This window comes from Eleutherodactylus coqui, chromosome 2 (assembly GCF_035609145.1).
Source record: "Eleutherodactylus coqui strain aEleCoq1 chromosome 2, aEleCoq1.hap1, whole genome shotgun sequence".
Classification (NCBI taxonomy): Eukaryota; Metazoa; Chordata; class Amphibia; order Anura; family Eleutherodactylidae; genus Eleutherodactylus; species Eleutherodactylus coqui.
This window is the reverse complement of record NC_089838.1, coordinates 283,514,568-283,533,488: the sequence shown is the minus strand read 5'-3', so window position 1 is coordinate 283,533,488 and position 18,921 is coordinate 283,514,568. Positions and strand designations below refer to the sequence as shown.

The 18,921-nt window shown below is 44.4% G+C and overlaps 24 non-coding genes across 24 annotated transcripts; all 24 read left to right on the top strand.

The window, feature by feature from the left end:
• Positions 1 to 179: 179 nt before the first annotated feature.
• On the top strand, positions 180 to 272 carry TRNAI-UAU (transfer RNA isoleucine (anticodon UAU)). The gene is given in 2 exon segments: positions 180 to 217; positions 237 to 272. It is a non-coding gene; the product is annotated as a tRNA-Ile (tRNA).
• Positions 273 to 393: 121 nt separating this feature from the next.
• On the top strand, positions 394 to 466 carry TRNAR-CCU (transfer RNA arginine (anticodon CCU)). Its single transcript has one exon. It is a non-coding gene; the product is annotated as a tRNA-Arg (tRNA).
• Positions 467 to 1,838: 1,372 nt separating this feature from the next.
• TRNAR-CCU (transfer RNA arginine (anticodon CCU)) lies at positions 1,839 to 1,911 on the top strand. The gene has a single exon. It is a non-coding gene; the product is annotated as a tRNA-Arg (tRNA).
• Positions 1,912 to 2,565: 654 nt separating this feature from the next.
• TRNAR-CCU (transfer RNA arginine (anticodon CCU)) lies at positions 2,566 to 2,638 on the top strand. Its single transcript has one exon. It is a non-coding gene; the product is annotated as a tRNA-Arg (tRNA).
• Positions 2,639 to 3,196: 558 nt separating this feature from the next.
• On the top strand, positions 3,197 to 3,269 carry TRNAR-CCU (transfer RNA arginine (anticodon CCU)). Its single transcript has one exon. It is a non-coding gene; the product is annotated as a tRNA-Arg (tRNA).
• A 1,373-nt stretch (positions 3,270 to 4,642) lies between these two features.
• Positions 4,643 to 4,715, top strand: TRNAR-CCU (transfer RNA arginine (anticodon CCU)). Its single transcript has one exon. It is a non-coding gene; the product is annotated as a tRNA-Arg (tRNA).
• Positions 4,716 to 6,088: 1,373 nt separating this feature from the next.
• On the top strand, positions 6,089 to 6,161 carry TRNAR-CCU (transfer RNA arginine (anticodon CCU)). The gene has a single exon. It is a non-coding gene; the product is annotated as a tRNA-Arg (tRNA).
• Positions 6,162 to 8,758: 2,597 nt separating this feature from the next.
• TRNAI-UAU (transfer RNA isoleucine (anticodon UAU)) lies at positions 8,759 to 8,851 on the top strand. The gene is given in 2 exon segments: positions 8,759 to 8,796; positions 8,816 to 8,851. It is a non-coding gene; the product is annotated as a tRNA-Ile (tRNA).
• Positions 8,852 to 9,477: 626 nt separating this feature from the next.
• On the top strand, positions 9,478 to 9,570 carry TRNAI-UAU (transfer RNA isoleucine (anticodon UAU)). The gene is given in 2 exon segments: positions 9,478 to 9,515; positions 9,535 to 9,570. It is a non-coding gene; the product is annotated as a tRNA-Ile (tRNA).
• A 626-nt stretch (positions 9,571 to 10,196) lies between these two features.
• Positions 10,197 to 10,289, top strand: TRNAI-UAU (transfer RNA isoleucine (anticodon UAU)). The gene is given in 2 exon segments: positions 10,197 to 10,234; positions 10,254 to 10,289. It is a non-coding gene; the product is annotated as a tRNA-Ile (tRNA).
• Positions 10,290 to 10,410: 121 nt separating this feature from the next.
• Positions 10,411 to 10,483, top strand: TRNAR-CCU (transfer RNA arginine (anticodon CCU)). Its single transcript has one exon. It is a non-coding gene; the product is annotated as a tRNA-Arg (tRNA).
• A 1,878-nt stretch (positions 10,484 to 12,361) lies between these two features.
• Positions 12,362 to 12,454, top strand: TRNAI-UAU (transfer RNA isoleucine (anticodon UAU)). The gene is given in 2 exon segments: positions 12,362 to 12,399; positions 12,419 to 12,454. It is a non-coding gene; the product is annotated as a tRNA-Ile (tRNA).
• Positions 12,455 to 13,080: 626 nt separating this feature from the next.
• TRNAI-UAU (transfer RNA isoleucine (anticodon UAU)) lies at positions 13,081 to 13,173 on the top strand. Its single transcript is given in 2 exon segments — positions 13,081 to 13,118; positions 13,138 to 13,173. It is a non-coding gene; the product is annotated as a tRNA-Ile (tRNA).
• Positions 13,174 to 14,012: 839 nt separating this feature from the next.
• On the top strand, positions 14,013 to 14,085 carry TRNAR-CCU (transfer RNA arginine (anticodon CCU)). The gene has a single exon. It is a non-coding gene; the product is annotated as a tRNA-Arg (tRNA).
• A 536-nt stretch (positions 14,086 to 14,621) lies between these two features.
• TRNAI-UAU (transfer RNA isoleucine (anticodon UAU)) lies at positions 14,622 to 14,714 on the top strand. Its single transcript is given in 2 exon segments — positions 14,622 to 14,659; positions 14,679 to 14,714. It is a non-coding gene; the product is annotated as a tRNA-Ile (tRNA).
• Positions 14,715 to 14,834: 120 nt separating this feature from the next.
• On the top strand, positions 14,835 to 14,907 carry TRNAR-CCU (transfer RNA arginine (anticodon CCU)). The gene has a single exon. It is a non-coding gene; the product is annotated as a tRNA-Arg (tRNA).
• Positions 14,908 to 15,339: 432 nt separating this feature from the next.
• On the top strand, positions 15,340 to 15,432 carry TRNAI-UAU (transfer RNA isoleucine (anticodon UAU)). Its single transcript is given in 2 exon segments — positions 15,340 to 15,377; positions 15,397 to 15,432. It is a non-coding gene; the product is annotated as a tRNA-Ile (tRNA).
• A 121-nt stretch (positions 15,433 to 15,553) lies between these two features.
• On the top strand, positions 15,554 to 15,626 carry TRNAR-CCU (transfer RNA arginine (anticodon CCU)). The gene has a single exon. It is a non-coding gene; the product is annotated as a tRNA-Arg (tRNA).
• A 1,167-nt stretch (positions 15,627 to 16,793) lies between these two features.
• TRNAI-UAU (transfer RNA isoleucine (anticodon UAU)) lies at positions 16,794 to 16,886 on the top strand. The gene is given in 2 exon segments: positions 16,794 to 16,831; positions 16,851 to 16,886. It is a non-coding gene; the product is annotated as a tRNA-Ile (tRNA).
• A 120-nt stretch (positions 16,887 to 17,006) lies between these two features.
• TRNAR-CCU (transfer RNA arginine (anticodon CCU)) lies at positions 17,007 to 17,079 on the top strand. The gene has a single exon. It is a non-coding gene; the product is annotated as a tRNA-Arg (tRNA).
• A 440-nt stretch (positions 17,080 to 17,519) lies between these two features.
• On the top strand, positions 17,520 to 17,612 carry TRNAI-UAU (transfer RNA isoleucine (anticodon UAU)). Its single transcript is given in 2 exon segments — positions 17,520 to 17,557; positions 17,577 to 17,612. It is a non-coding gene; the product is annotated as a tRNA-Ile (tRNA).
• A 120-nt stretch (positions 17,613 to 17,732) lies between these two features.
• Positions 17,733 to 17,805, top strand: TRNAR-CCU (transfer RNA arginine (anticodon CCU)). Its single transcript has one exon. It is a non-coding gene; the product is annotated as a tRNA-Arg (tRNA).
• A 440-nt stretch (positions 17,806 to 18,245) lies between these two features.
• Positions 18,246 to 18,338, top strand: TRNAI-UAU (transfer RNA isoleucine (anticodon UAU)). The gene is given in 2 exon segments: positions 18,246 to 18,283; positions 18,303 to 18,338. It is a non-coding gene; the product is annotated as a tRNA-Ile (tRNA).
• A 121-nt stretch (positions 18,339 to 18,459) lies between these two features.
• Positions 18,460 to 18,532, top strand: TRNAR-CCU (transfer RNA arginine (anticodon CCU)). The gene has a single exon. It is a non-coding gene; the product is annotated as a tRNA-Arg (tRNA).
• The last annotated feature ends 389 nt before the right edge of the window (positions 18,533 to 18,921 follow it).

Sequence of the window (18,921 nt, the reverse complement as noted above, 5' to 3'; positions counted from 1 at the left end):
TATTGTTAAGGTGGAGAGCATCTCATTTTCATTAAAAACACACCACTTTGCTTTACTCTTCACTTATGGCATAGCCCACTGCATTTTCAAGGACGGGGTTTAAACTGACATAGGACTAGGTTTTCAATTGAGCAACTTTTTCCAGGCAAAAGAAGACATGGATAAATGGTGCTGCAAGAGCTCCAGTGGCGCAATCGGTCAGCGCGCGGTACTTATATAGCGGTAACTGTTGAGGAATGCCGAGGTTGTGAGTTCAAGCCTCACCTGGAGCATTACTTTCTTGCCGTCATCTGTCTTTTATTACTGCATTACAAGCTGATAGTTCAATGCTTAATCGCAGTTGATTTCTTTAAAACAATCGAAAAGGAAAGCCACGCTTCTTCTGTGCATGTAGCCCCAGTGGCCTAATGGATAAGGCACTGGCCTCCTAAGCCAGGGATTGTGGGTTCGAGTCCCATCTGGGGTGGTTGCCCACCTTTCATCAGTATACTGAGTTTTAGATCCAGACAGGCTTCTTTTCTGGATAAGGCGAAGATTGTGGGTTCGAGTCCCATGTGGGGTGGGTGCCCACCTTCCATCCAAAAGCATGTCGTGTTTTATTTCCAGACTGGCTTCTTTTCTGGATAACATTTGCCTCCTAAATAGGTCTTGAAAAATCTCGCCCAATGGTAGTCTTTACAAAGACAATAGCTATGTCCAAAGAGAAGTGTTCCTGAGCAACATTACCTATTGTTAAGGTGGAGAGCATCTCATTTTCATTAAAAACACACCACTTTGCTTTACTCTTCACTTATGGCGTAGCCCACTGCATTTTCAAGGACGGGGTTTAAACTAACATAGGACTAGGTTTTCAATTGAGCAACTTTTTCCAGGCAAAAGAAGACATGGTTAAATGGTGCTGCAAGAGCTCCAGTGGCGCAATCGGTCAGCTCGCGGTACTTATATAGCAGTAACTGTTGAGCAATGCTGAGGTTGTGAGTTCGAGCCTCACCTCGAGCATTACTTTCTTGCCGTCATCTGTCTTTTATTACTGCATTACAAGCTGATAGTTCAATGCTTAATCGCAGTTGATTTCTTTAAAACAATCGAAAAGGAAAGCCACGCTTCTTCTGTGCATGTAGCCCCAGTGGCCTAATGGATAAGACACTGGCCTCCTAAGCCAGGGATTGTGGGTTTGAGTCCCATCTGGGGTGGTTGCCCACCTTTCATCAGTATACTGAGTTTTAGATCCAGACAGGCTTCTTTTCTGGATAAGGCGAAGATTGTGGGTTCGAGTCCCATGTGGGGTGGGTTCCATCCAAAAGCATGTCGTGTTTTATTTCCAGACTGGCTTCTTTTCTGGATAACATTTGCCTCCTAAATAGGTCTTGAAAAATCTCGCCCAATGGTAGTCTTTACAAAGACAATAGCTATGTCCAAAGAGAAGTGTTCCTGAGCAACATTACCTATTGTTAAGGTGGAGAGCATCTCATTTTCATTAAAAACACACCACTTTGCTTTACTCTTCACTTATGGCGTAGCCCACTGCATTTTCAAGGACGGGGTTTAAACTGACATAGGACTAGGTTTTCAATTGAGCAACTTTTTCCAGGCAAAAGAAGACATGGATAAATGGTGCTGCAAGAGCTCCAGTGGCGCAATCGGTCAGCGCGCGGTACTTATATAGCAGTAACTGTTGAGCAATGCCGAGGTTGTGAGTTCGAGCCTCACCTCGAGCATTACTTTCTTGCCGTCATCTGTCTTTTATTACTGCATTACAAGCTGATAGTTCAATGCTTAATCGCAGTTGATTTCTTTAAAACAATCGAAAAGAAAGCCACGCTTCTTCTGTGCATGTAGCCCCAGTGGCCTAATGGATAAGGCACTGGCCTCCTAAGCCAGGGATTGTGGGTTCGAGTCCCATCTGGGGTGGTTGCCCACCTTTCATCAGTATACTGAGTTTTAGATCCAGACAGGCTTCTTTTCTGGATAAGGCGAAGATTGTGGGTTCGAGTCCCATGTGGGGTGGGTGCCCACCTTCCATCCAAAAGCATGTCGTGTTTTATTTCCAGACTGGCTTCTTTTCTGGATAACATTTGCCTCCTAAATAGGTCTTGAAAAATCTCGCCCAATGGTAGTCTTTACAAAGACAATAGCTATGTCCAAAGAGAAGTGTTCCTGAGCAACATTACCTATTGTTAAGGTGGAGAGCATCTCATTTTCATTAAAAACACACCACTTTGCTTTACTCTTCACTTATGGCGTAGCCCACTGCATTTTCAAGGACGGGGTTTAAACTGACATAGGACTAGGTTTTCAATTGAGCAACTTTTTCCAGGCAAAAGAAGACATGGTTAAATGGTGCTGCAAGAGCTCCAGTGGCGCAATCGGTCAGCTCGCGGTACTTATATAGCAGTAACTGTTGAGCAATGCCGAGGTTGTGAGTTCGAGCCTCACCTCGAGCATTACTTTCTTGCCGTCATCTGTCTTTTATTACTGCATTACAAGCTGATAGTTCAATGCTTAATCGCAGTTGATTTCTTTAAAACAATCGAAAAGGAAAGCCACGCTTCTTCTGTGCATGTAGCCCCAGTGGCCTAATGGATAAGGCACTGGCCTCCTAAGCCAGGGATTGTGGGTTCGAGTCCCATGTGGGGTGGGTGCCCACCTTCCATCCAAAAGCATGTTGTGTTTTATTTCCAGACTGGCTTCTTTTCTGGATAACATTTGCCTCCTAAAGAGGTCTTGAAAAATCTCGCCCAATGGTAGTCTTTACAAAGACAATAGCTATGTCCAAAGAGAAGTGTTCCTGAGCAAAATTACCTATTGTTAAGGTGGAGAGCATCTCATTTTCATTAAAAACACACCACTTTGCTTTACTCTTCACTTATGGCATAGCCCACTGCATTTTCAAGGACGGGGTTTAAACTGACATAGGACTAGGTTTTCAATTGAGCAACTTTTTCCAGGCAAAAGAAGACATGGATAAATGGTGCTGCAAGAGCTCCAGTGGCGCAATCGGTCAGCTCGCGGTACTTATATAGCAGTAACTGTTGAGCAATGCCGAGGTTGTGAGTTCGAGCCTCACCTCGAGCATTACTTTCTTGCCGTCATCTGTCTTTTATTACTGCATTACAAGCTGATAGTTCAATGCTTAATCGCAGTTGATTTCTTTAAAACAATCGAAAAGGAAAGCCACGCTTCTTCTGTGCATGTAGCCCCAGTGGCCTAATGGATAAGGCACTGGCCTCCTAAGCCAGGGATTGTGGGTTCGAGTCCCATCTGGGGTGGTTGCCCACCTTTCATCAGTATACTGAGTTTTAGATCCAGACAGGCTTCTTTTCTGGATAAGGCGAAGATTGTGGGTTCGAGTCCCATGTGGGGTGGGTGCCCACCTTCCATCCAAAAGCATGTCGTGTTTTATTTCCAGACTGGCTTCTTTTCTGGATAACATTTGCCTCCTAAATAGGTCTTGAAAAATCTCGCCCAATGGTAGTCTTTACAAAGACAATAGCTATGTCCAAAGAGAAGTGTTCCTGAGCAACATTACCTATTGTTAAGGTGGAGAGCATCTCATTTTCATTAAAAACACACCACTTTGCTTTACTCTTCACTTATGGCGTAGCCCACTGCATTTTCAAGGACGGGGTTTAAACTGACATAGGACTAGGTTTTCAATTGAGCAACTTTTTCCAGGCAAAAGAAGACATGGTTAAATGGTGCTGCAAGAGCTCCAGTGGCGCAATCGGTCAGCTCACGGTACTTATATAGCAGTAACTGTTGAGCAATGCCGAGGTTGTGAGTTCGAGCCTCACCTCGAGCATTATTTTCTTGCCGTCATCTGTCTTTTATTACTGCATTACAAGCTGATAGTTCAATGCTTAATCACAGCTGATTTCTTTAAAACAATCGAAAAGAAAGCCACGCTTCTTCTGTGCATGTAGCCCCAGTGGCCTAATGGATAAGGCACTGGCCTCCTAAGCCAGGGATTCGAGTCCCATCTGGGGTGGTTGCCCACCTTTCATCAGTATACTGAGTTTTAGATCCAGACAGGCTTCTTTTCTGGATAAGGCGAAGATTGTGGGTTCGGGTCCCATGTGGGGTGGGTGCCCACCTTCCATCCAAAAGCATGTCGTGTTTTATTTCCAGACTGGCTTCTTTTCTGGATAACATTTGCCTCCTAAATAGGTCTTGAAAAATCTCGCCCAATGGTAGTCTTTACAAAGACAATAGCTATGTCCAAAGAGAAGTGTTCCTGAGCAACATTACCTATTGTTAAGGTGGAGAGCATCTCATTTTCATTAAAAACACACCACTTTGCTTTACTCTTCACTTATGGCATAGCCCACTGCATTTTCAAGGACGGGGTTTAAACTGACATAGGACTAGGTTTTCAATTGAGCAACTTTTTCCAGGCAAAAGAAGACATGGATAAATGGTGCTGCAAGAGCTCCAGTGGCGCAATCGGTCAGCTCGCGGTACTTATATAGCAGTAACTGTTGAGCAATGCCGAGGTTGTGAGTTCGAGCCTCACCTCGAGCATTACTTTCTTGCCGTCATCTGTCTTTTATTACTGCATTACAAGCTGATAGTTCAATGCTTAATCGCAGTTGATTTCTTTAAAACAATCGAAAAGGAAAGCCACGCTTCTTCTGTGCATGTAGCCCCAGTGGCCTAATGGATAAGGCACTGGCCTCCTAAGCCAGGGATTGTGGGTTCGAGTCCCATCTGGGGTGGTTGCCCACCTTTCATCAGTATACTGAGTTTTAGATCCAGACAGGCTTCTTTTCTGGATAAGGCGAAGATTGTGGGTTCGAGTCCCATGTGGGGTGGGTGCCCACCTTCCATCCAAAAGCATGTCGTGTTTTATTTCCAGACTGGCTTCTTTTCTGGATAACATTTGCCTCCTAAATAGGTCTTGAAAAATCTCGCCCAATGGTAGTCTTTACAAAGACAATAGCTATGTCCAAAGAGAAGTGTTCCTGAGCAACATTACCTATTGTTAAGGTGGAGAGCATCTCATTTTCATTAAAAACACACCACTTTGCTTTACTCTTCACTTATGGCGTAGCCCACTGCATTTTCAAGGACGGGGTTTAAACTGACATAGGACTAGGTTTTCAATTGAGCAACTTTTTCCAGGCAAAAGAAGACATGGTTAAATGGTGCTGCAAGAGCTCCAGTGGCGCAATCGGTCAGCTCACGGTACTTATATAGCAGTAACTGTTGAGCAATGCCGAGGTTGTGAGTTCGAGCCTCACCTCGAGCATTATTTTCTTGCCGTCATCTGTCTTTTATTACTGCATTACAAGCTGATAGTTCAATGCTTAATCACAGCTGATTTCTTTAAAACAATCGAAAAGAAAGCCACGCTTCTTCTGTGCATGTAGCCCCAGTGGCCTAATGGATAAGGCACTGGCCTCCTAAGCCAGGGATTCGAGTCCCATCTGGGGTGGTTGCCCACCTTTCATCAGTATACTGAGTTTTAGATCCAGACAGGCTTCTTTTCTGGATAAGGCGAAGATTGTGGGTTCGGGTCCCATGTGGGGTGGGTGCCCACCTTCCATCCAAAAGCATGTCGTGTTTTATTTCCAGACTGGCTTCTTTTCTGGATAACATTTGCCTCCTAAATAGGTCTTGAAAAATCTCGCCCAATGGTAGTCTTTACAAAGACAATAGCTATGTCCAAAGAGAAGTGTTCCTGAGCAACATTACCTATTGTTAAGGTGGAGAGCATCTCATTTTCATTAAAAACACACCACTTTGCTTTACTCTTCACTTATGGCGTAGCCCACTGCATTTTCAAGGACGGGGTTTAAACTGACATAGGACTAGGTTTTCAATTGAGCAACTTTTTCCAGGCAAAAGAAGACATGGTTAAATGGTGCTGCAAGAGCTCCAGTGGCGCAATCGGTCAGCTCGCGGTACTTATATAGCAGTAACTGTTGAGCAATGCCGAGGTTGTGAGTTCGAGCCTCACCTCGAGCATTACTTTCTTGCCGTCATCTGTCTTTTATTACTGCATTACAAGCTGATAGTTCAATGCTTAATCGCAGTTGATTTCTTTAAAACAATCGAAAAGGAAAGCCACGCTTCTTCTGTGCATGTAGCCCCAGTGGTCTAATGGATAAGGCACTGGCCTCCTAAGCCAGGGATTGTGGGTTCGAGTCCCATCTGGGGTGGTTGCCCACCTTTCATCAGTATACTGAGTTTTAGATCCAGACAGGCTTCTTTTCTGGATAAGGCGAAGATTGTGGGTTCGAGTCCCATGTGGGGTGGGTGCCCACCTTCCATCCAAAAGCATGTCGTGTTTTATTTCCAGACTGGCTTCTTTTCTGGATAACATTTGCCTCCTAAATAGGTCTTGAAAAATCTCGCCCAATGGTAGTCTTTACAAAGACAATAGCTATGTCCAAAGAGAAGTGTTCCTGAGCAACATTACCTATTGTTAAGGTGGAGAGCATCTCATTTTCATTAAAAACACACCACTTTGCTTTACTCTTCACTTATGGCGTAGCCCACTGCATTTTCAAGGACGGGGTTTAAACTGACATAGGACTAGGTTTTCAATTGAGCAACTTTTTCCAGGCAAAAGAAGACATGGTTAAATGGTGCTGCAAGAGCTCCAGTGGCGCAATCGGTCAGCTCGCGGTACTTATATAGCAGTAACTGTTGAGCAATGCCGAGGTTGTGAGTTCGAGCCTCACCTCAAGCATTACTTTCTTGCCGTCATCTGTCTTTTATTACTGCATTACAAGCTGATAGTTCAATGCTTAATCACAGCTGATTTCTTTAAAACAATCGAAAAGAAAGCCACGCTTCTTCTGTGCATGTAGCCCCAGTGGCCTAATGGATAAGGCACTGGCCTCCTAAGCCAGGGATTCAAGTCCCATCTGGGGTGGTTGCCCACCTTTCATCAGAATACTGAGTTTTAGATCCAGACAGGCTTCTTTTCTGGATAAGGCGAAGATTGTGGGTTCGAGTCCCATGTGGGGTGGGTGCCCACCTTCCATCCAAAAGCATGTCGTGTTTTATTTCCAGACTGGCTTCTTTTCTGGATAACATTTGCCTCCTAAATAGGTCTTGAAAAATCTCGCCCAATGGTAGTCTTTACAAAGACAATAGCTATGTCCAAAGAGAAGTGTTCCTGAGCAACATTACCTATTGTTAAGGTGGAGAGCATCTCATTTTCATTAAAAACACACCACTTTGCTTTACTCTTCACTTATGGCGTAGCCCACTGCATTTTCAAGGACGGGGTTTAAACTGACATAGGACTAGGTTTTCAATTGAGCAACTTTTTCCAGGCAAAAGAAGACATGGTTAAATGGTGCTGCAAGAGCTCCAGTGGCGCAATCGGTCAGCTCGCGGTACTTATATAGCAGTAACTGTTGAGCAATGCCGAGGTTGTGAGTTCGAGCCTCACCTCGAGCATTACTTTCTTGCCGTCATCTGTCTTTTATTACTGCATTACAAGCTGATAGTTCAATGCTTAATCACAGCTGATTTCTTTAAAACAATCGAAAAGAAAGCCACGCTTCTTCTGTGCATGTAGCCCCAGTGGCCTAATGGATAAGGCACTGGCCTCCTAAGCCAGGGATTCGAGTCCCATCTGGGGTGGTTGCCCACCTTTCATCAGTATACTGAGTTTTAGATCCAGACAGGCTTCTTTTCTGGATAAGGCGAAGATTGTGGGTTCGGGTCCCATGTGGGGTGGGTGCCCACCTTTCATCCAAAAGCATGTCGTGTTTTATTTCCAGACTGGCTTCTTTTCTGGATAACATTTGCCTCCTAAATAGGTCTTGAAAAATCTCGCCCAATGGTAGTCTTTACAAAGACAATAGCTATGTCCAAAGAGAAGTGTTCCTGAGCAACATTACCTATTGTTAAGGTGGAGAGCATCTCATTTTCATTAAAAACACACCACTTTGCTTTACTCTTCACTTATGGCGTAGCCCACTGCATTTTCAAGGACGGGGTTTAAACTGACATAGGACTAGGTTTTCAATTGAGCAACTTTTTCCAGGCAAAAGAAGACATGGTTAAATGGTGCTGCAAGAGCTCCAGTGGCGCAATCGGTCAGCTCGCGGTACTTATATAGCAGTAACTGTTGAGCAATGCCGAGGTTGTGAGTTCGAGCCTCACCTCGAGCATTACTTTCTTGCCGTCATCTGTCTTTTATTACTGCATTACAAGCTGATAGTTCAATGCTTAATCACAGCTGATTTCTTTAAAACAATCGAAAAGAAAGCCACGCTTCTTCTGTGCATGTAGCCCCAGTGGCCTAATGGATAAGGCACTGGCCTCCTAAGCCAGGGATTCGAGTCCCATCTGGGGTGGTTGCCCACCTTTCATCAGTATACTGAGTTTTAGATCCAGACAGGCTTCTTTTCTGGATAAGGCGAAGATTGTGGGTTCGGGTCCCATGTGGGGTGGGTGCCCACCTTTCATCCAAAAGCATGTCGTGTTTTATTTCCAGACTGGCTTCTTTTCTGGATAACATTTGCCTCTTAAATAGGTCTTGAAAAATCTCGCCCAATGGTAGTCTTTACAAAGACAATAGCTATGTCCAAAGAGAAGTGTTCCTGAGCAACATTACCTATTGTTAAGGTGGAGAGCATCTCATTTTCATTAAAAACACACCACTTTGCTTTACTCTTCACTTATGGCATAGCCCACTGCATTTTCAAGGACGGGGTTTAAACTGACATAGGACTAGCTTTTCAATTGAGCAACTTTTTCCAGGCAAAAGAAGACATGGATAAATGGTGCTGCAAGAGCTCCAGTGGTGCAATCGGTCAGCGCGCGGTACTTATATAGCAGTAACTGTTGAGCAATGCCGAGGTTGTGAGTTCGAGCCTCACCTGGAGCATTACTTTCTTGCCGTCATCTGTCTTTTATTACTGCATTACAAGCTGATAGTTCAATGCCTAATCGCAGTTGATTTCTTTAAAACAATCGAAAAGAAAGCCACGCTTCTTCTGTGCATGTAGCCCCAGTGGCCTAATGGATAAGGCACTGGCCTCCTAAGCCAGGGATTCAAGTCCCATCTGGGGTGGTTGCCCACCTTTCATCAGAATACTGAGTTTTAGATCCAGACAGGCTTCTTTTCTGGATAAGGCGAAGATTGTGGGTTCGAGTCCCATGTGGGGTGGGTGCCCACCTTCCATCCAAAAGCATGTTGTGTTTTATTTCCAGACTGGCTTCTTTTCTGGATAACATTTGCCTCCTAAAGAGGTCTTGAAAAATCTCGCCCAATGGTAGTCTTTACAAAGACAATAGCTATGTCCAAAGAGAAGTGTTCCTGAGCAAAATTACCTATTGTTAAGGTGGAGAGCATCTCATTTTCATTAAAAACACACCACTTTGCTTTACTCTTCACTTATGGCATAGCCCACTGCATTTTCAAGGACGGGGTTTAAACTGACATAGGACTAGGTTTTCAATTGAGCAACTTTTTCCAGGCAAAAGAAGACATGGATAAATGGTGCTGCAAGAGCTCCAGTGGCGCAATCGGTCAGCGCGCGGTACTTATATAGCAGTAACTGTTGAGCAATGCCGAGGTTGTGAGTTCGAGCCTCACCTGGAGCATTACTTTCTTGCCGTCATCTGTCTTTTATTACTGCATTACAAGCTGATAGTTCAATGCTTAATCGCAGTTGATTTCTTTAAAACAATCGAAAAGAAAGCCACGCTTCTTCTGTGCATGTAGCCCCAGTGGCCTAATGGATAAGGCACTGGCCTCCTAAGCCAGGGATTCAAGTCCCATCTGGGGTGGTTGCCCACCTTTCATCAGAATACTGAGTTTTAGATCCAGACAGGCTTCTTTTCTGGATAAGGCGAAGATTGTGGGTTCGAGTCCCATGTGGGGTGGGTGCCCACCTTCCATCCAAAAGCATGTCGTGTTTTATTTCCAGACTGGCTTCTTTTCTGGATAACATTTGCCTCCTAAAGAGGTCTTGAAAAATCTCGCCCAATGGTAGTCTTTACAAAGACAATAGCTATGTCCAAAGAGAAGTGTTCCTGAGCAACATTACCTATTGTTAAGGTGGAGAGCATCTCATTCTCATTAAAAACACACCACTTTGCTTTACTCTTCACTTATGGCATAGCCCACTGCATTTTCAAGGACGGGGTTTAAACTGACATAGGACTAGGTTTTCAATTGAGCAACTTTTTCCAGGCAAAAGAAGACATGGATAAATGGTGCTGCAAGAGCTCCAGTGGCGCGATCGGTCAGCGCGCGGCACTTATATAGCAGTAACTGTTGAGCAATGCCGAGGTTGTGAGTTCGAGCCTCACCTGGAGCATTACTTTCTTGCCGTCATCTGTCTTTTATTACTGCATTACAAGCTGATAGTTCAATGCTTAATCGCAGTTGATTTCTTTAAAACAATCGAAAAGGAAAGCCACGCTTCTTCTGTGCATGTAGCCCCAGTGGCCTAATGGATAAGGCACTGGCCTCCTAAGCCAGGGATTGTGGGTTCGAGTCCCATCTGGGGTGGTTGCCCACCTTTCATCAGTATACTGAGTTTTAGATCCAGACAGGCTTCTTTTCTGGATAAGGCGAAGATTGTGGGTTCGAGTCCCATGTGGGGTGGGTGCCCACCTTCCATCCAAAAGCATGTCGTGTTTTATTTCCAGACTGGCTTCTTTTCTGGATAACATTTGCCTCCTAAATAGGTCTTGAAAAATCTCGCCCAATGGTAGTCTTTACAAAGACAATAGCTATGTCCAAAGAGAAGTGTTCCTGAGCAACATTACCTATTGTTAAGGTGGAGAGCATCTCATTTTCATTAAAAACACACCACTTTGCTTTACTCTTCACTTATGGCGTAGCCCACTGCATTTTCAAGGACGGGGTTTAAACTGACATAGGACTAGGTTTTCAATTGAGCAACTTTTTCCAGGCAAAAGAAGACATGGTTAAATGGTGCTGCAAGAGCTCCAGTGGCGCAATCGGTCAGCTCGCGGTACTTATATAGCAGTAACTGTTGAGCAATGCCGAGGTTGTGAGTTCGAGCCTCACCTCGAGCATTACTTTCTTGCCGTCATCTGTCTTTTATTACTGCATTACAAGCTGATAGTTCAATGCTTAATCACAGCTGATTTCTTTAAAACAATCGAAAAGAAAGCCACGCTTCTTCTGTGCATGTAGCCCCAGTGGCCTAATGGATAAGGCACTGGCCTCCTAAGCCAGGGATTCGAGTCCCATCTGGGGTGGTTGCCCACCTTTCATCAGTATACTGAGTTTTAGATCCAGACAGGCTTCTTTTCTGGATAAGGCGAAGATTGTGGGTTCGGGTCCCATGTGGGGTGGGTGCCCACCTTTCATCCAAAAGCATGTCGTGTTTTATTTCCAGACTGGCTTCTTTTCTGGATAACATTTGCCTCCTAAATAGGTCTTGAAAAATCTCGCCCAATGGTAGTCTTTACAAAGACAATAGCTATGTCCAAAGAGAAGTGTTCCTGAGCAACATTACCTATTGTTAAGGTGGAGAGCATCTCATTTTCATTAAAAACACACCACTTTGCTTTACTCTTCACTTATGGCGTAGCCCACTGCATTTTCAAGGACGGGGTTTAAACTGACATAGGACTAGGTTTTCAATTGAGCAACTTTTTCCAGGCAAAAGAAGACATGGTTAAATGGTGCTGCAAGAGCTCCAGTGGCGCAATCGGTCAGCTCGCGGTACTTATATAGCAGTAACTGTTGAGCAATGCCGAGGTTGTGAGTTCGAGCCTCACCTCGAGCATTACTTTCTTGCCGTCATCTGTCTTTTATTACTGCATTACAAGCTGATAGTTCAATGCTTAATCACAGCTGATTTCTTTAAAACAATCGAAAAGAAAGCCACGCTTCTTCTGTGCATGTAGCCCCAGTGGCCTAATGGATAAGGCACTGGCCTCCTAAGCCAGGGATTCGAGTCCCATCTGGGGTGGTTGCCCACCTTTCATCAGTATACTGAGTTTTAGATCCAGACAGGCTTCTTTTCTGGATAAGGCGAAGATTGTGGGTTCGGGTCCCATGTGGGGTGGGTGCCCACCTTTCATCCAAAAGCATGTCGTGTTTTATTTCCAGACTGGCTTCTTTTCTGGATAACATTTGCCTCTTAAATAGGTCTTGAAAAATCTCGCCCAATGGTAGTCTTTACAAAGACAATAGCTATGTCCAAAGAGAAGTGTTCCTGAGCAACATTACCTATTGTTAAGGTGGAGAGCATCTCATTTTCATTAAAAACACACCACTTTGCTTTACTCTTCACTTATGGCATAGCCCACTGCATTTTCAAGGACGGGGTTTAAACTGACATAGGACTAGCTTTTCAATTGAGCAACTTTTTCCAGGCAAAAGAAGACATGGATAAATGGTGCTGCAAGAGCTCCAGTGGTGCAATCGGTCAGCGCGCGGTACTTATATAGCAGTAACTGTTGAGCAATGCCGAGGTTGTGAGTTCGAGCCTCACCTGGAGCATTACTTTCTTGCCGTCATCTGTCTTTTATTACTGCATTACAAGCTGATAGTTCAATGCCTAATCGCAGTTGATTTCTTTAAAACAATCGAAAAGAAAGCCACGCTTCTTCTGTGCATGTAGCCCCAGTGGCCTAATGGATAAGGCACTGGCCTCCTAAGCCAGGGATTCAAGTCCCATCTGGGGTGGTTGCCCACCTTTCATCAGAATACTGAGTTTTAGATCCAGACAGGCTTCTTTTCTGGATAAGGCGAAGATTGTGGGTTCGAGTCCCATGTGGGGTGGGTGCCCACCTTCCATCCAAAAGCATGTCGTGTTTTATTTCCAGACTGGCTTCTTTTCTGGATAACATTTGCCTCCTAAAGAGGTCTTGAAAAATCTCGCCCAATGGTAGTCTTTACAAAGACAATAGCTATGTCCAAAGAGAAGTGTTCCTGAGCAAAATTACCTATTGTTAAGGTGGAGAGCATCTCATTTTCATTAAAAACACACCACTTTGCTTTACTCTTCACTTATGGCATAGCCCACTGCATTTTCAAGGACGGGGTTTAAACTGACATAGGACTAGGTTTTCAATTGAGCAACTTTTTCCAGGCAAAAGAAGACATGGATAAATGGTGCTGCAAGAGCTCCAGTGGCGCAATCGGTCAGCGCGCGGTACTTATATAGCAGTAACTGTTGAGCAATGCCGAGGTTGTGAGTTCGAGCCTCACCTGGAGCATTACTTTCTTGCCGTCATCTGTCTTTTATTACTGCATTACAAGCTGATAGTTCAATGCTTAATCGCAGTTGATTTCTTTAAAACAATCGAAAAGAAAGCCACGCTTCTTCTGTGCATGTAGCCCCAGTGGCCTAATGGATAAGGCACTGGCCTCCTAAGCCAGGGATTCAAGTCCCATCTGGGGTGGTTGCCCACCTTTCATCAGAATACTGAGTTTTAGATCCAGACAGGCTTCTTTTCTGGATAAGGCGAAGATTGTGGGTTCGAGTCCCATGTGGGGTGGGTGCCCACCTTCCATCCAAAAGCATGTCGTGTTTTATTTCCAGACTGGCTTCTTTTCTGGATAACATTTGCCTCCTAAAGAGGTCTTGAAAAATCTCGCCCAATGGTAGTCTTTACAAAGACAATAGCTATGTCCAAAGAGAAGTGTTCCTGAGCAACATTACCTATTGTTAAGGTGGAGAGCATCTCATTCTCATTAAAAACACACCACTTTGCTTTACTCTTCACTTATGGCATAGCCCACTGCATTTTCAAGGACGGGGTTTAAACTGACATAGGACTAGGTTTTCAATTGAGCAACTTTTTCCAGGCAAAAGAAGACATGGATAAATGGTGCTGCAAGAGCTCCAGTGGTGCGATCGGTCAGCGCGCGGTACTTATATAGCAGTAACTGTTGAGCAATGCCGAGGTTGTGAGTTCGAGCCTCACCTGGAGCATTACTTTCTTGCCGTCATCTGTCTTTTATTACTGCATTACAAGCTGATAGTTCAATGCTTAATCGCAGTTGATTTCTTTAAAACAATCGAAAAGAAAGCCACGCTTCTTCTGTGCATGTAGCCCCAGTGGCCTAATGGATAAGGCACTGGCCTCCTAAGCCAGGGATTGTAGGTTCGAGTCCCATCTGGGGTGGTTGCCCACCTTTCATCAGTATACTGAGTTTTAGATCCAGACAGGCTTCTTTTCTGGATAAGGCGAAGATTGTGGGTTCGAGTCCCATGTGGGGTGGGTGCCCACCTTTCATCAGTATACTGAGTTTTAGATCCAGACAGGCTTCTTTTCTGGATAAGGCGAAGATTGTGGGTTCGAGTCCCATGTGGGGTGGGTGCCCACCTTCCATCCAAAAGCATGTCGTGTTTTATTTCCAGACTGGCTTCTTTTCTGGATAACATTTGCCTCCTAAATAGGTCTTGAAAAATCTCGCCCAATGGTAGTCTTTACAAAGACAATAGCTATGTCCAAAGAGAAGTGTTCCTGAGCAACATTACCTATTGTTAAGGTGGAGAGCATCTCATTTCCATTAAAAACACACCACTTTGCTTTACTCTTCACTTATGGCGTAGCCCACTGCATTTTCAAGGACGGGGTTTAAACTGACATAGGACTAGGTTTTCAATTGAGCAACTTTTTCCAGGCAAAAGAAGACATGGATAAATGGTGCTGCAAGAGCTCCAGTGGCGCAATCGGTCAGCGCGCGGTACTTATATAGCAGTAACTGTTGAGCAATGCCGAGGTTGTGAGTTCGAGCCTCACCTGGAGCATTACTTTCTTGCCGTCATCTGTCTTTTATTACTGCATTACAAGCTGATAGTTCAATGCTTAATCGCAGTTGATTTCTTTAAAACAATCGAAAAGAAAGCCACGCTTCTTTTGTGCATGTAGCCCCAGTGGCCTAATGGATAAGGCACTGGCCTCCTAAGCCAGGGATTGTGGGTTTGAGTCCCATCTGGGGTGGTTGCCCACCTTTCATCAGTATACTGAGTTTTAGATCCAGACAGGCTTCTTTTCTGGATAAGGCGAAGATTGTGGGTTCGAGTCCCATGTGGGGTGGGTTCCATCCAAAAGCATGTCGTGTTTTATTTCCAGACTGGCTTCTTTTCTGGATAACATTTGCCTCCTAAATAGGTCTTGAAAAATCTCGCCCAATGGTAGTCTTTACAAAGACAATAGCTATGTCCAAAGAGAAGTGTTCATGAGCAACATTACCTATTGTTAAGGTGGAGAGCATCTCATTTTCATTAAAAACACACCACTTTGCTTTACTCTTCACTTATGGCATAGCCCACTGCATTTTCAAGGACGGGGTTTAAACTGACATAGGACTAGGTTTTCAATTGAGCAACTTTTTCCAGGCAAAAGAAGACATGGATAAATGGTGCTGCAAGAGCTCCAGTGGCGCAATCGGTCAGCGCGCGGTACTTATATAGCAGTAACTGTTGAGCAATGCCGAGGTTGTGAGTTCAAGCCTCACCTGGAGCATTACTTTCTTGCCGTCATCTGTCTTTTATTACTGCATTACAAGCTGATAGTTCAATGCTTAATCGCAGTTGATTTCTTTAAAACAATCGAAAAGGAAAGCCACGCTTCTTCTGTGCATGTAGCCCCAGTGGCCTAATGGATAAGGCACTGGCCTCCTAAGCCAGGGATTGTGGGTTCGAGTCCCATCTGGGGTGGTTGCCCACCTTTCATCAGTATACTGAGTTTTAGATCCAGACAGGCTTCTTTTCTGGATAAGGCGAAGATTGTGGGTTCGAGTCCCATGTGGGGTGGGTGCCCACCTTCCATCCAAAAGCATGTCGTGTTTTATTTCCAGACTGGCTTCTTTTCTGGATAACATTTGCCTCCTAAATAGGTCTTGAAAAATCTCGCCCAATGGTAGTCTTTACAAAGACAATAGCTATGTCCAAAGAGAAGTGTTCCTGAGCAACATTACCTATTGTTAAGGTGGAGAGCATCTCATTTTCATTAAAAACACACCACTTTGCTTTACTCTTCACTTATGGCGTAGCCCACTGCATTTTCAAGGACGGGGTTTAAACTAACATAGGACTAGGTTTTCAATTGAGCAACTTTTTCCAGGCAAAAGAAGACATGGTTAAATGGTGCTGCAAGAGCTCCAGTGGCGCAATCGGTCAGCTCGCGGTACTTATATAGCAGTAACTGTTGAGCAATGCCGAGGTTGTGAGTTCGAGCCTCACCTCGAGCATTACTTTCTTGCCGTCATCTGTCTTTTATTACTGCATTACAAGCTGATAGTTCAATGCTTAATCGCAGTTGATTTCTTTAAAACAATCGAAAAGGAAAGCCACGCTTCTTCTGTGCATGTAGCCCCAGTGGCCTAATGGATAAGACACTGGCCTCCTAAGCCAGGGATTGTGGGTTTGAGTCCCATCTGGGGTGGTTGCCCACCTTTCATCAGTATACTGAGTTTTAGATCCAGACAGGCTTCTTTTCTGGATAAGGCGAAGATTGTGGGTTCGAGTCCCATGTGGGGTGGGTGCTCACCTTCCATCCAAAAGCATGTCGTGTTTTATTTCCAGACTGGCTTCTTTTCTGGATAACATTTGCCTCCTAAATAGGTCTTGAAAAATCTCGCCCAATGGTAGTCTTTACAAAGACAATAGCTATGTCCAAAGAGAAGTGTTCCTGAGCAACATTACCTATTGTTAAGGTGGAGAGCATCTCATTTTCATTAAAAACACACCACTTTGCTTTACTCTTCACTTATGGCATAGCCCACTGCATTTTCAAGGACGGGGTTTAAACTGACATAGGACTAGGTTTTCAATTGAGCAACTTTTTCCAGGCAAAAGAAGACATGGATAAATGGTGCTGCAAGAGCTCCAGTGGCGCAATCGGTCAGCGCGCGGTACTTATATAGCAGTAACTGTTGAGCAATGCCGAGGTTGTGAGTTCAAGCCTCACCTGGAGCATTACTTTCTTGCCGTCATCTGTCTTTTATTACTGCATTACAAGCTGATAGTTCAATGCTTAATCGCAGTTGATTTCTTTAAAACAATCGAAAAGAAAGCCACGCTTCTTCTGTGCATGTAGCCCCAGTGGCCTAATGGATAAGGCACTGGCCTCCTAAGCCAGGGATTGTGGGTTTGAGTCCCATCTGGGGTGGTTGCCCACCTTTCATCAGTATACTGAGTTTTAGATCCAGACAGGCTTCTTTTCTGGATAAGGCGAAGATTGTGGGTTCGAGTCCCATGTGGGGTGGGTGCTCACCTTCCATCCAAAAGCATGTCGTGTTTTATTTCCAGACTGGCTTCTTTTCTGGATAACATTTGCCTCCTAAATAGGTCTTGAAAAATCTCGCCCAATGGTAGTCTTTACAAAGACAATAGCTATGTCCAAAGAGAAGTGTTCCTGAGCAACATTACCTATTGTTAAGGTGGAGAGCATCTCATTTTCATTAAAAACACACCACTTTGCTTTACTCTTCACTTATGGCATAGCCCACTGCATTTTCAAGGACGGGGTTTAAACTGACATAGGACTAGGTTTTCAATTGAGCAACTTTTTCCAGGCAAAAGAAGACATGGATAAATGGTGCTGCAAGAGCTCCAGTGGCGCAATCGGTCAGCGCGCGGTACTTATATAGCAGTAACTGTTGAGCAATGCCGAGGTTGTGAGTTCAAGCCTCACCTGGAGCATTACTTTCTTGCCGTCATCTGTCTTTTATTACTGCATTACAAGCTGATAGTTCAATGCTTAATCGCAGTTGATTTCTTTAAAACAATCGAAAAGAAAGCCACGCTTCTTCTGTGCATGTAGCCCCAGTGGCCTAATGGATAAGGCACTGGCCTCCTAAGCCAGGGATTGTGGGTTTGAGTCCCATCTGGGGTGGTTGCCCACCTTTCATCAGTATACTGAGTTTTAGATCCAGACAGGCTTCTTTTCTGGATAAGGCGAAGATTGTGGGTTCGAGTCCCATGTGGGGTGGGTGCCCACCTTCCATTCAAAAGCATGTCGTGTTTTATTTCCAGACTGGCTTCTTTTCTGGATAACATTTGCCTCCTAAAGAGGTCTTGAAAAATCTCGCCCAATGGTAGTCTTTACAAAGACAATAGCTATGTCCAAAGAGAAGTGTTCCTGAGCAACATTACCTATTGTTAAGGTGGAGAGCATCTCATTTTCATTAAAAACACACCACTTTGCTTTACTCTTCACTTATGGCATAGCCCACTGCATTTTCAAGGACGGGGTTTAAACTGACATAGGACTAGGTTTTCAATTGAGCAACTTTTTCCAGGCAAAAGAAGACATGGATAAATGGTGCTGCAAGAGCTCCAGTGGCGCAATCGGTCAGCGCGCGGTACTTATATAGCAGTAACTGTTGAGCAATGCCGAGGTTGTGAGTTCAAGCCTCACCTGGAGCATTACTTTCTTGCCGTCATCTGTCTTTTATTACTGCATTACAAGCTGATAGTTCAATGCTTAATCGCAGTTGATTTCTTTAAAACAATCGAAAAGGAAAGCCACGCTTCTTCTGTGCATGTAGCCGCAGTGGCCTAATGGATAAGGCACTGGCCTCCTAAGCCAGGGATTGTGGGTTCGAGTCCCATCTGGGGTGGTTGCCCACCTTTCATCAGTATACTGAGTTTTAGATCCAGACAGGCTTCTTTTCTGGATAAGGCGAAGATTGTGGGTTCGAGTCCCATGTGGGGTGGGTTCCATCCAAAAGCATGTCGTGTTTTATTTCCAGACTGGCTTCTTTTCTGGATAACATTTGCCTCCTAAATAGGTCTTGAAAAATCTCGCCCAATGGTAGTCTTTACAAAGACAATAGCTATGTCCAAAGAGAAGTGTTCCTGAGCAACATTACCTATTGTTAAGGTGGAGAGCATCTCATTTTCATTAAAAACACACCACTTTGCTTTACTCTTCACTTATGGCATAGCCCACTGCATTTTCAAGGACGGGGTTTAAACTGACATAGGACTAGGTTTTCAATTGAGCAAC